Source organism: Peromyscus maniculatus, chromosome 19 (assembly GCF_049852395.1).
Source record: "Peromyscus maniculatus bairdii isolate BWxNUB_F1_BW_parent chromosome 19, HU_Pman_BW_mat_3.1, whole genome shotgun sequence".
Classification (NCBI taxonomy): Eukaryota; Metazoa; Chordata; class Mammalia; order Rodentia; family Cricetidae; genus Peromyscus; species Peromyscus maniculatus.
In genome coordinates, this window is record NC_134870.1 from 66145547 (window position 1) to 66156382 (window position 10836).

Genomic DNA, 10836 nt, shown 5'->3' on the forward strand with positions numbered 1-10836 from the left:
TAATTTATTTTTAATTTTATTTGAATTGGTGCTTTTGCCTGCATGTATGTCTATGTGAAGGTGTCAGATCTTGGAGTTACAGACAGTTGTGAGCTGCCATGTGGGTGCTGGGAATTGAACCTGTGTCCTCTGGAAGAGCAGTCAGTACTCTTAACCGCTGAGCCATCTCTCCAGCCCCTAAAATGTATTATTTTTAGTGTGTGTGTGTGTGTGTGTGTGTGTGTGTGTGTGTGTGTGTGTGTGTATGAGTGTGCACGTGCCCACGCAGACCAAAAGAGAGCCTCGGGTCTCCTGGAGCTGAAGGCACAGGCAGTTGTGAGTTGCCCAGTGTGGGACCTAGGAACAGGACGCTGGTCCTCTGAAAGGGCAGCGGCTGTTCCTAACCACCAAGACTCCTCTCAGCCCCTGTTCCCATTTTAAAGAACCAACTCTCGATTCCCCTCTCACAGGCCCTGGCAGCCACCATTCCACTTTCTGTCTCTGTATTTCACTGCTCTGGGAACCTCATGTGCGTGAACTTGGTGCTGGTCCTTTTGTGACTGTCTTATTTCAGTTAGCCTAACACCCTCAAGATTCACCCCTAGCCGGGCGGTGGTGGCACACACCTTTAATCCCAGCACTCGGGAGGCAGAGGCAGGCGGATCTCTGTGAGTTCGAGGCCAACCTGGGCTACAGAGTGAGTTCCAGGAAAGGCGCAAAGCTACACAGAGAAACCCTGTCTCGAAAAAACAAAAAAAAAAAAAAAAAAAAAAAAAGAGAGAGATTCACCCCTGTTGTAGCGCATGTCAGGATCTCCAAATCTTTAAGCCCAAATATTCCTATGTGCGTATTATATTTAACCATCACTAACGTCACTGTTGCTGGGGCTCCGACTGCCATCAGTTACAACCCAGCACCATTCTCTGCCCTTGCTCCAGCTCCTACATCAGGTTGTCCCCTTACCTTCCTCACCGGCATCTTCATCTTAAGTATGCCTTGTCCTCACTGTTCTTAGATCCCACAAATGTGCCTGCTTTGAGTTCCTAGTTCCTGAAACCATCAGAAAGCCAGGCATTCCCTTGGATTCCAGACTCAGCAGCAAATGTCCTCAGGTCTTCTTCCAGGGGCATATCTCAGGACTGTTGTCCTGCAGAACCTCTTGCCTGGACTCCTGTGGTGGTCTGAATGAGAGTGGCCCCCCCATAGGCCCATATGTTTGAATACTTGGTCCCCAGATGGTGGAACTGTCTGGGAAGGATTAGAGCTATGGCCTTTTTGGAAGAGGTGTATCACTAAGGGTAGACTTGGAGGTTTCAAAAGCCCACTCCCAGTTAGCTCTCTCTACCTTGTGCTTGTGGATCAGATGTAAGTGCTCAGCTACTGCTCCAGTGCTATTCTTGCCTGCTGCCATGCACCCCGCCATGATGGTCATGGACTCCAAAACCCTCTAGAGCCATAAGACCCCAAAATAAACGCTTTCTTTAATTAGTTGCCTTGGTAATGGTGTTTTGTCACAGCAACAGAAAAACAACTAAGCTCTACCTCCCCCAAGAACTCCATTCTTTTCTATTTTCACTAATTCTCCAAGAAGCCACCAAGGACAACCTTTAAAGGATCTATCAGGTCACCCTCCAGCTTCAAACCCCAAAACAGCTTTCTGTCACATTTGGCATAATATCCAGACTACTGACTTGGAGACTCTCACTTGGAAGTTCTCAGTCCTTAGGGTGGCCTGACTCCTGCTTCTCTCACACTCGGTATTACTGGTATCACAGTCCTTCCCTTCTTTGGGCCGCCCACACCACACTACTTCATGCTCTGGATCTTGGTGTTGAATTGCCCTGTCTTCTAAATTGCTATAGCCTCTAGCTGCCAAGCCCACCGACCTGCTCATCCTAAAATTCTCGGATGCTCCTTTCTCAAGCTGGGTCTCTGTCCCTGTCATTTTCTCTCCCTGTGACCCTCCACGGGAGCTGTTTTTGCATTTATATTGACCTCCCAGTCTCCATTCATTCTCTAGACTGTGTGCTCTTGTGGGCAAAGAGTTTATGCATCGAGCACAGGGCCTGATACACACTGAAACATGATGGGTAGATGATGTTTGGAGATGGGCTGCCAACCAGCTCCCAAATCATGACACAGAGGTTTACTATTAGTTATAAATGCTCAGCCTTAGCTTAGGCTTGTTTCTTGCTAGCTCTTATAACTTAAATTAATCTGTTTCTCTTCATCTACGTTTTGCCTTGGGGCTTTTTACCTGTCTTTCATTCTGTATGTCCTACTCTGTGTCTGGTTGGTTGGCTCCAGGGATCTCCTTCTCTTTCTCCCTCATTCTCTTCTCGATACTTTCCTACTTTCCAAGCCTAGATTCCTCTTCCTACTTATTCTCTCTTTCCCCAGCCCTGCCTATCCCTCTGCCTCACTATTGTCCATTCAGCTTTTTATTAGACCAATTAGGTGCCTTAGGCAGGCAAGGTGAAATAGCAATACATCTTTACATAATTAAACAAATGCAGCATAAATAAATATAACACATCTTTACATGGTTCAACAAGTGCAGCATAAACAAATGTAACACACCCCTACATAGTTAAAGTAACATTCCACAACATAAACAAATGTAACACACTTTTACACAGTTAAAGTAACATTCCACAACATGAACAAATGTAACACACCTTTACACAGTGAAAGTAACATTCCACAACATGAACAAATGTAACACACTTTTACACAGTTAAAGTAACATTCCACAACATGAACAAATGTAACACACCTTTACACAGTGAAAGTAACATTCCACAACATGAACAAATGTAACTCACCTTTACACAGTTAAAGTAACATTCCACAACATGAACAAATGTAACACACTTTTACACAGTTAAAGTAACATTCCACAACATGAACAAATGTAACACAGCTTTACACAGTGAAAGTAACATTTCACAGCATAAACAAATGTAACACACCTTTACACAGTTAAAGTAAGATTCCACAACATAAACAAATGTAACCCATCTTTGCCTAGTTAAAGGAATATTCCACAACATCTGGTTTCTTCCCTCTGGCACCACCATGCCATCCAGATTTGGGAAAATCCAGAAACTTTGGACCCATGTGAAGCCACCTTCATGGGTGCATGGGTACACACTGGAAGCAACCTGGAAGCTGGGGTGCTGCTGATGGCATGTGTCACCAGAGGATCAGCTTAGACAAACATCATCCAGGTGACTCTGGAAAGCTGGTAGGAGGCGTTACCAGTTAAAGAAGAACCGGAGCTTTCACCCAAACGATGCTGATAAATTGTGGACATTGGTCAGGGACAGACACATTTTGTTAAATGGTGCCAAAACAAGACTAAAGCTGCCCCCATCACTGATGTGGTCCGATCAGGCTACTGTGTCATTCTGGGGAAGGGAAAGGGGAAAGTCCACTAGGCAGCTGTCACTGAAGCTGCTTTTTCAGCAGGAGGGCTGAGGAAAAGGTTAAAGGTATTGGGATAGCTGCATTCGGTTGGCTTGAAACCACACAGGAAAGTTAATTAAATGGCAATAAATTCTTCTGCGGGAGGAGAAGAGAAGAGAAGAGGAGAGCGAGAGAGAGGGAGGGAGAGGGAGAGAGAGAGAGAGAGAGAGAGAGAGAGAGAGGGAGAGAGAGAGAGAGGGAGAGAGAGAGTTAGTTCCAGGCATTGTCATGCACACCTGTAATGCTAACACTTGGGAAGTGAAGGCAGGATGATCGAGGATAAGGTGTTCAAGGTCACCCTTGGCTATGGTGGTATTTTATTTGTACTGAAATGTGATTTTATTTGTATGTTAATAAAGTTGCTTGGGGGTCAGAGCTAATAGCCAAGCCATAGCGGAGCTGGGCGTTTGTGGTGCACGCCTTTAATCCCAGTAGTTGGTAGAAGAGCTAGGTAGATCTCTGTGTGGTCAAGGATACAGCCAGCATTGGAGACACACGCCTTTAATCTCAATACCATAGAAGACCTGGAGGGCTGTACAAACAGGCAGTGATGAGGCAGTCATGTGTTTGGGTTTACAACCAATGAGAAGGCAGAACAGAAAGACTATATAAAGACAAACACACCAGAAGTAGCTCTCTTTCGGAGAGGTCTCTCTTTTGCTGAAGAGGCTAGCTGCAGCAGGCGGTAAGGCTCTTAGCTCTGATCTCTTGGCTTTCTTCTTTGCATTGGTTCTGTGATTCTTATTTAATAAGACGGTTGGTTACATCTACACTTGGCTGCAGAACAAATTCAGGGCCAACCTGCACTACATGAGACTGTCTCTCAGAAAAAGAAAGGAAAAGAAAGTTGGCCCAGACTTTTCAGTAGTCCAGGAGCTGCCCTTACATAGTTTACAGAGTACCACAGAAGTATGTGTTTGTGTGTCTGTCCGTGCCCATACATGCCTGTACAGTTTGAAAGATAGGTGGGTGGGGGACTGAGGGCAAGTTCAAAGGTGTTTGTTGCCTGGCTCTGGGGGTCAGCAGGAAACAATGAGATGATTGCGAGCAGTGAACCTTTAGCATGCTGTTGATAAGAAGAGCTGGGGAGAAAGCCAAGTGTGTCAGAGTTTGCCCAAAGGTCAAGCATAGAATTTATCAAACAAACCGTATCACTTCTGAAATGTGGAAGCAAAGCTTAATTACACTGGGGTAATGACTGTAAATTGGCATGATCCCAGGCAAAACAGGACATAGAGATACCCTACTTTTAATTAAGCCAAAGTGTATTACTGTGAGTACTCTGCCTCAGCTCCAGAGAACTGAGCACATACACTCCATGTAGGTATGCATTGTTGGGTGTGAGCTCTTGTCCAGGTACTTCTCTCGGGGTGGTGACTTTTGAGCAAACACTTGAAAGCCATGAGAGATCCTGTGCAAGCATCAGGGAGAAGAGAACAGCCAGGTCACAGCTTAGGGCATAGGGGAGGCCAGTGTGCAGATCAGTGAGCTAGGCTAACCGTGGAGGGAATCGGGCTCTCAGGGTACATGTCGTGCAGAGCCTTGTCCCTCACAGGGCTTGCACTTTTTTTTTTTTGGAATACAGGGAGAGCCACTGCAAGCTCTCCAGCAGAGGGGAAACGTCATCTCACATCTGATGGTTGCTCCACTGACGTCCACTGATGAGGGAGGCCAGCGACGATGCCATTGCAGTAACCTGGGACAAGGCGTTGTGCCAACACAGATCTGGGAGCTGCATGGGGCGGGGGTGGGGGTGGGAGGAGCAGTTGCCAGATTCTAGAAATGTTTTGAGGTAATGTCTGGAAAATCCATGGTGAATCCATTGGCTCAAGGTGGCCGAGAGAGGAGTCCAGGCTGACTCCTGGACTGCTTCTCTGAGCCACCAAGCTAGAAAAAAAGCTGTATGTGAAGCAGGTTTAGGGGAGGTCAGTGGTCTAGGTGAGTTTTCCTAGTAGGCCCTGGGATGAAGCAGGCTGGACTTGGGAGAGATGGAGATGGAGGTTTTGATATGAGAACTTCTGTCCTTAGGTGGGGACTTGATCAGGAACAAGTAGCTCGTCTTAGATGTAACATCAACCAGGAATGAAGATCAGTTGTCCTCCAGGGAGATTCCTCGGTGTTCATTTCCATGTTTTAAAGGAAGATGTAGAGGACAAAAAGAAGACTATCTGAATAGTGGCCGATGCATGTGTGTTGCTCTCGGGAAGGGTCAGGAGTTGCTTTTGGTGTTTCAAGCAAGCTCCACTGCCTTCGCCTCGGTGGGGAAAAGGTTTGTAAACTACATTTATAGCAGGGATGCCCTGTAAAGGAAACAAGTCTGAGGACATGAATAGCTATTCATTTTCTTTCTATCACATTGTGTGTGTGTGTGTGTGTGTGTGTGTGTGTGTGTGTGTGTGTGTGTGTATTCAGATTTTCATAAACCAAGTAAACGTCAGAGTGGTATCATTTTGGACTAGCAGTAAGCACCTCCTCCCCTAGGTGGCGCCCCAGGCTTGTGCTCCCTTCCCTCTTTCTCAATTGCACCTAATTAATCAGCAACTTAATTTAATAGCCATTAATTATAATTAAGTAATTAATTATAAACTCAGCTATGGTGGCCAAACTCTTGTCCCTGTGTCCTAGACATCAAACAAGGGAGAAAAAGGAACCAACAATAAGGACAACCAGGGCGGTCGGTGTGGAAAAAATGTCCCACCCACCTCCTATCCAGCATTCTGGTGTCCCCTAGTCAAGAACGCTGTCCGGTGTTTCTCCTCAGTGGAAATGAGGCAGAGATGAAACCCCTAGAGCTGACATGATAGAGCCTCTGAGCAGACCACGGGCCCTTGCGGAAGTGGAGGGCCACAGAGCACCATAGCCAGGCAGGTGGAGCCCGGCCCATTCCGGGCCGCTGAGAGCACAGGCCAGACGCCTGGGGACAGCGTTCAACAGCAGAGGACATGGGACAACAGCTGTGGCACCAGCACACTTCTACCCTCATGGGACCCAGTGTCATCTCTCTCTCTCTCTCACCCTGGCCCCTGCGTTTACTAATGGCTCTCCAGACCTTAAAAGTGTCAGAAATCAGTGACGTGAGCCACAGTTTCAGCCCTAACTACTAGGGATCATGGAGTAGGAGGGTGGATTGCTCAGGTCCATAGTTACTGGCCTGTCTGGGTAACATGGTGAGATTCCTGTCACCCATTCAAAAGGAAGGCATAAAGACAGGCAGGTGAGCAGCCCTGAAAATGCGCCCCGGGGTCTCCTGGAATCCTCAGAGTCCTTACCACAGGCGATGGACACAATGTAGAAAGAAGCTCTGAGAGGTGACCCCACCCGGGCCACCACAAACTGAGGAATTTCGGCAAGAAAGAAGACCCCTCTCTATTTAATTTCCATGTAGATCTAGATGATGGGTGAGAACAGCCGAGTGAGCGGCACCAGGACTCGGGTTGCACCCGAAGAAGCGATCGGAGGGCGGGGTGGAAGTCGGTTGCCAGGGTGTGATGGAGGACACAGAACTCAAATCTACAGATCCTGTCCCAGACAAGGATCGTAGTCTTTGGGGATAAGCCTGCCATGACAACTCCAAGACAGAGCTGTTGTGTGGGCCACTTGAGCCGGAGAAGAGGGGTCAGGTCAAGCTAGAAAGAATTCCTTCGGTTTTCTGCCTTTCTGGGCTTTGCTTCCGAGGTGGGCTTGCTGTCTATGGCTGTGAATTGTTTCTGTGCTAGCTGGACTGTGGTGCTCAATGCCATACTGCAGGCTGCTTAGCCAGCCCCTGCTGCAGCACACAGTCTCCACACAGAGCATCCTTCAGCATCTCTCCTCCCTGCTCCTGGATGTCATCAAGGTGGAGCCCCAGCTGCCCCAGCTGCAGAGGGTGTGGAGGAAGCAGGTCTCCAAAGCAGCACCTTCCCACTGCAGGCCAGCTGGAGCATCCATGGCTCGCGCCCATCACCTAGCTGGCTGAACACTGCCTTAGGAAATACCAGGAGCTGAAGCAAACTTCTCTCCAGGCTGAGGACAGACCACCCAGGGCCCACAGAGGGAGTCAGTCCTGCTCCTTGCTGGACCCTTCCTCCAAAACTATCTGAGATCTCCAGTTCTCGGTGTCCTGCCAGGCTTCGTTCCTGAAATACCCGGAGAGCACCTTCAAGTACTTCAAGGGTGACTGAGAAGAATCTTAGGGGCATTCCTACGAGTCCGGCTGATTCTGAAGGGGGAGAAAAGCTGGCATGAATGCAGAGGGTACAACTTGTGAGGGGGCTAGGGGCCCCCTTTATTCTACAGGGACCCCCATCATCTGAAGTTTGGAGGGCTCACTCCCTCCTTATAGATAAGCTTCCAAAGGGAAATGTGTTTGTCCAAGATTGCTGAAGGGAAGAGAAAGCAGGCAGGAGCAAGGAGGTCTCTCCATCCTTGGGTCTTCCCAAGGCTGCATGTGCCCTCAGATGTCAAACCCCACACTGGGCACAGGGCTCAGGCACTGGACAGGGCAGGGCTTTCTCTCTTGCTGTCTTGTGAATGCTGAAGCTCATCTCTGGATCTCCCAGGGTGCTGTCTGTTTATTTGGCTGTTGGTTTGGGGTTTTGTTTTGTTTTAAGCAGTTTTGCTATGTAGCTGATGGCTTAACTTTTCCTGGGGAGACATGAGCAAACAACTATTCACCCCAGATAGGGCACCAAGACCAGAACCAAGAAATGAACCACACTGTCCAGCTTTGGGAGCCAACAAGTTTACTGAGTCCACTTATGGGAGTGTGGGTGAGGGGTTACTTAGAGCAGCGTGGATGGCCCCAACATAGCCACCTCACTGAAGTCTCTACCCCAGCATGGAGGATGACCTCCCCATAACTGTGCAGATGGGGTTCCCCCTTCGGTTAACCTTCCACCCTTCACGTGGTCTGCACAGCCTGCCTCCATGTGCAGCTGAGGGGGAATTACATACGTAGCTTTGAAGGTGCTGAAGAGAGTGGCTGGGATCTCAGGTGAGGGACAAATGGGCGTCTCCAGCCCCTCCTGCAAAGGATTTCTCTCAGGGGACTCACGGCCACTCTGATTAAATAGGTAATGACTGTTGTACTGAGGACGGCATTCCTCAATGGTAGCCCTGGCTGGCCTGGAATTCACAGTGTAGCCCAGGCTGGCCTCAAACTTACATCAATCCTCCTGCCTCAGCCTTAAAGGCAATATCTACTTCTGGTTCTGGTCTCAACTGTTTACTTCCTGGTCAGTCATGATGTGAACAAGCCTCAAGTCCCTACCAGCAAGGACAGCCATTTCAATCATGATGCCTTCCTAGCCATGATGTGTCATACCCTCAAACAAACTTCTCTGCTCTTTGGCTGTTTCTGTCAGGTGTTCTGTTGCGTGATATTTGTACATTGTGTGAAGGTGTATTTGCTGTGACTGGGGTACTGAAAAGCTAAATGGCCAATAGCTAGGCAGGAGGTATAGGCGGGACTTCCATGGAGAGAAAGGAAGAGGAGGAGACATCAGGAGACACGGAGAGGAAACAGGAAGTTCAAGATGAAAAAGAGGTAATGCCACATGGTAAGATGTAGATTAATAAAAAATATGGGTTAGTTTAAGTTATAAGAGCTAATGGGACAAGTCTAAGCTAAGACTGAGCTTTCATAATTAATAATATGCCTCCATGTCATTATTTGGGGACTGGCCGCACAGGGAGAGACTTGTTACAATATTCTCTTACAGGAACTGGCAAAGTAATCGATGCAGGAACCCACCTTGAGAGACACTGCCCGAAGAACCCGTACCCATGTGTTCAATCCGCACAACACGGCTTCTGTAAGTCACTGTGAGTACAAGGAGGTTGGCAAGGATGACTCCAACCTCCAGATTCTTCATGGTCTCTTAAGCTCAGGCTCAGATTTGTTCAACTCCGTCCCCTGCCACCATGTCCTCTAGGGTTAATTGGCTTGAAATCAATTCTACCTGGTGGGCACTTTACATTCTGGAAAGCCATCTCAGCCAGTAGAAAGAAATGAGACTTCTAGATAACTGACAAGCTAAGCCAGCCCTGTGAGGATCTGGAGTTGACCTCAATGGAACTGGAGGAGGGGGGCCCTGCACCCCCTGACTCACCCCTGAATAATGACACCTTATACAGCACAACATGACAGATGGCTTCACGCCTGTTTCTTCGTTGCCTTGCCGGCTCTGTGTGGCGACTAAGACAGATATGGCTACTACTTGCTGATTCTAGAAGCAAAAGCTCATGGGGACAATCTCTCTGAAGTCACATGGCTATTGATGGATCTAGCTGGGTATAAAGATTGAAAACACGGGCTGGGGAGATGGCTCCGTGCTTAAGGACACTGGTGGCCCTCCCAGAGGAGCCAGGTTCAATTCCCAGCACCCACATGGTGGTTCACAACCCTATGTAACTCCAGTCCCGGGAGATCCGATGCCCTCTTCCGGCTCTGTGGTCACAGCATGTGGTGAACAGAAAATCGTGTGCAGGTAAAACACCCATGCACACAAATAATAATAACACACTTTTTAAAAAAAATTGAAAGCACCGTTTATAAGGAAACATCTACAGAAGCAGACATTCTGGCTGATCCATTAAGCTTAGAACTATATACACACATATCTTTCATACTCAAGACAAAAAAACCCACAAGAAGAAGAATAAAGCAGCTTCAGATCTCTTCCAGCAGCAGCCAGTGCCATAACAAAGGGCAAAACGTCTAGGAGGAAAAAGTGCCATCCAAGTGGACCCCACACAGCTGAGCGAGACTGAGAATTCGAAGACTGGAGATTGTATTTCCAGGCATAAAAAAGGCTCACATCTAAGGGTCCTCCTGAAAAATGGACTTGGTGGTGGAGCCCTGTGATCTCAAGGATGAATCAAAATAAAAAGTCCTGTTCCTCTAATGCCTGGTGAGAATGTGGTTTCTACCCAGGCGGCCATTAGACACCAGGAGAATAGTGGCTTGAGATTGAACAATGAAATGCTGACAAAGTTAGACTAACCCAGACACTGAAGTTGGGAGGAAGAGGAAGACAAGATGAGTGTGCCTGTCCCTTTCCTTCCCTAGATACAGCTGATCTGTGCTGTCCATGGGAAGACACGCTGGAAACACACAGACACCGGGCCTGTGTGTGGCTCTGTGGTAAAGCATTTGCCCTGCATGTGTAAGGACCTGAGTTTGATCCTCAGTACCTGAAAAAGCTAGCCTGATGGTATACACTCATAATCCCACGGGGGAGGGAAAGCTGGGTCTGTGGACGTGCTGGCCAGCCAAGCTACCCTGGTCAGTGGGGCTCCAGGATGAGCAACCCCAGCATATAAACAAACAAATATAAGGGTAGAGAGCTCCTGAAGAATAATACTCAGGTTGTCATCTAGCCTACACACCCATACACATACATGTGCACT

At 48.0% G+C, this 10836-nt stretch overlaps 1 long non-coding RNA gene and 1 pseudogene across 1 annotated transcript; both read left to right on the forward strand.

The window, feature by feature from the left end:
- The first annotated feature begins 2984 nt into the window (after positions 1-2984).
- On the forward strand, positions 2985-3580 carry LOC143269621 (large ribosomal subunit protein uL15 pseudogene; annotated as a pseudogene).
- Positions 3581-5237: 1657 nt separating this feature from the next.
- On the forward strand, positions 5238-10331 carry LOC121824056 (uncharacterized). Its single transcript, XR_006065801.2, has 2 exons — positions 5238-5716; positions 9147-10331. It is a non-coding gene; the product is annotated as an uncharacterized LOC121824056 (long non-coding RNA).
- The last annotated feature ends 505 nt before the right edge of the window (positions 10332-10836 follow it).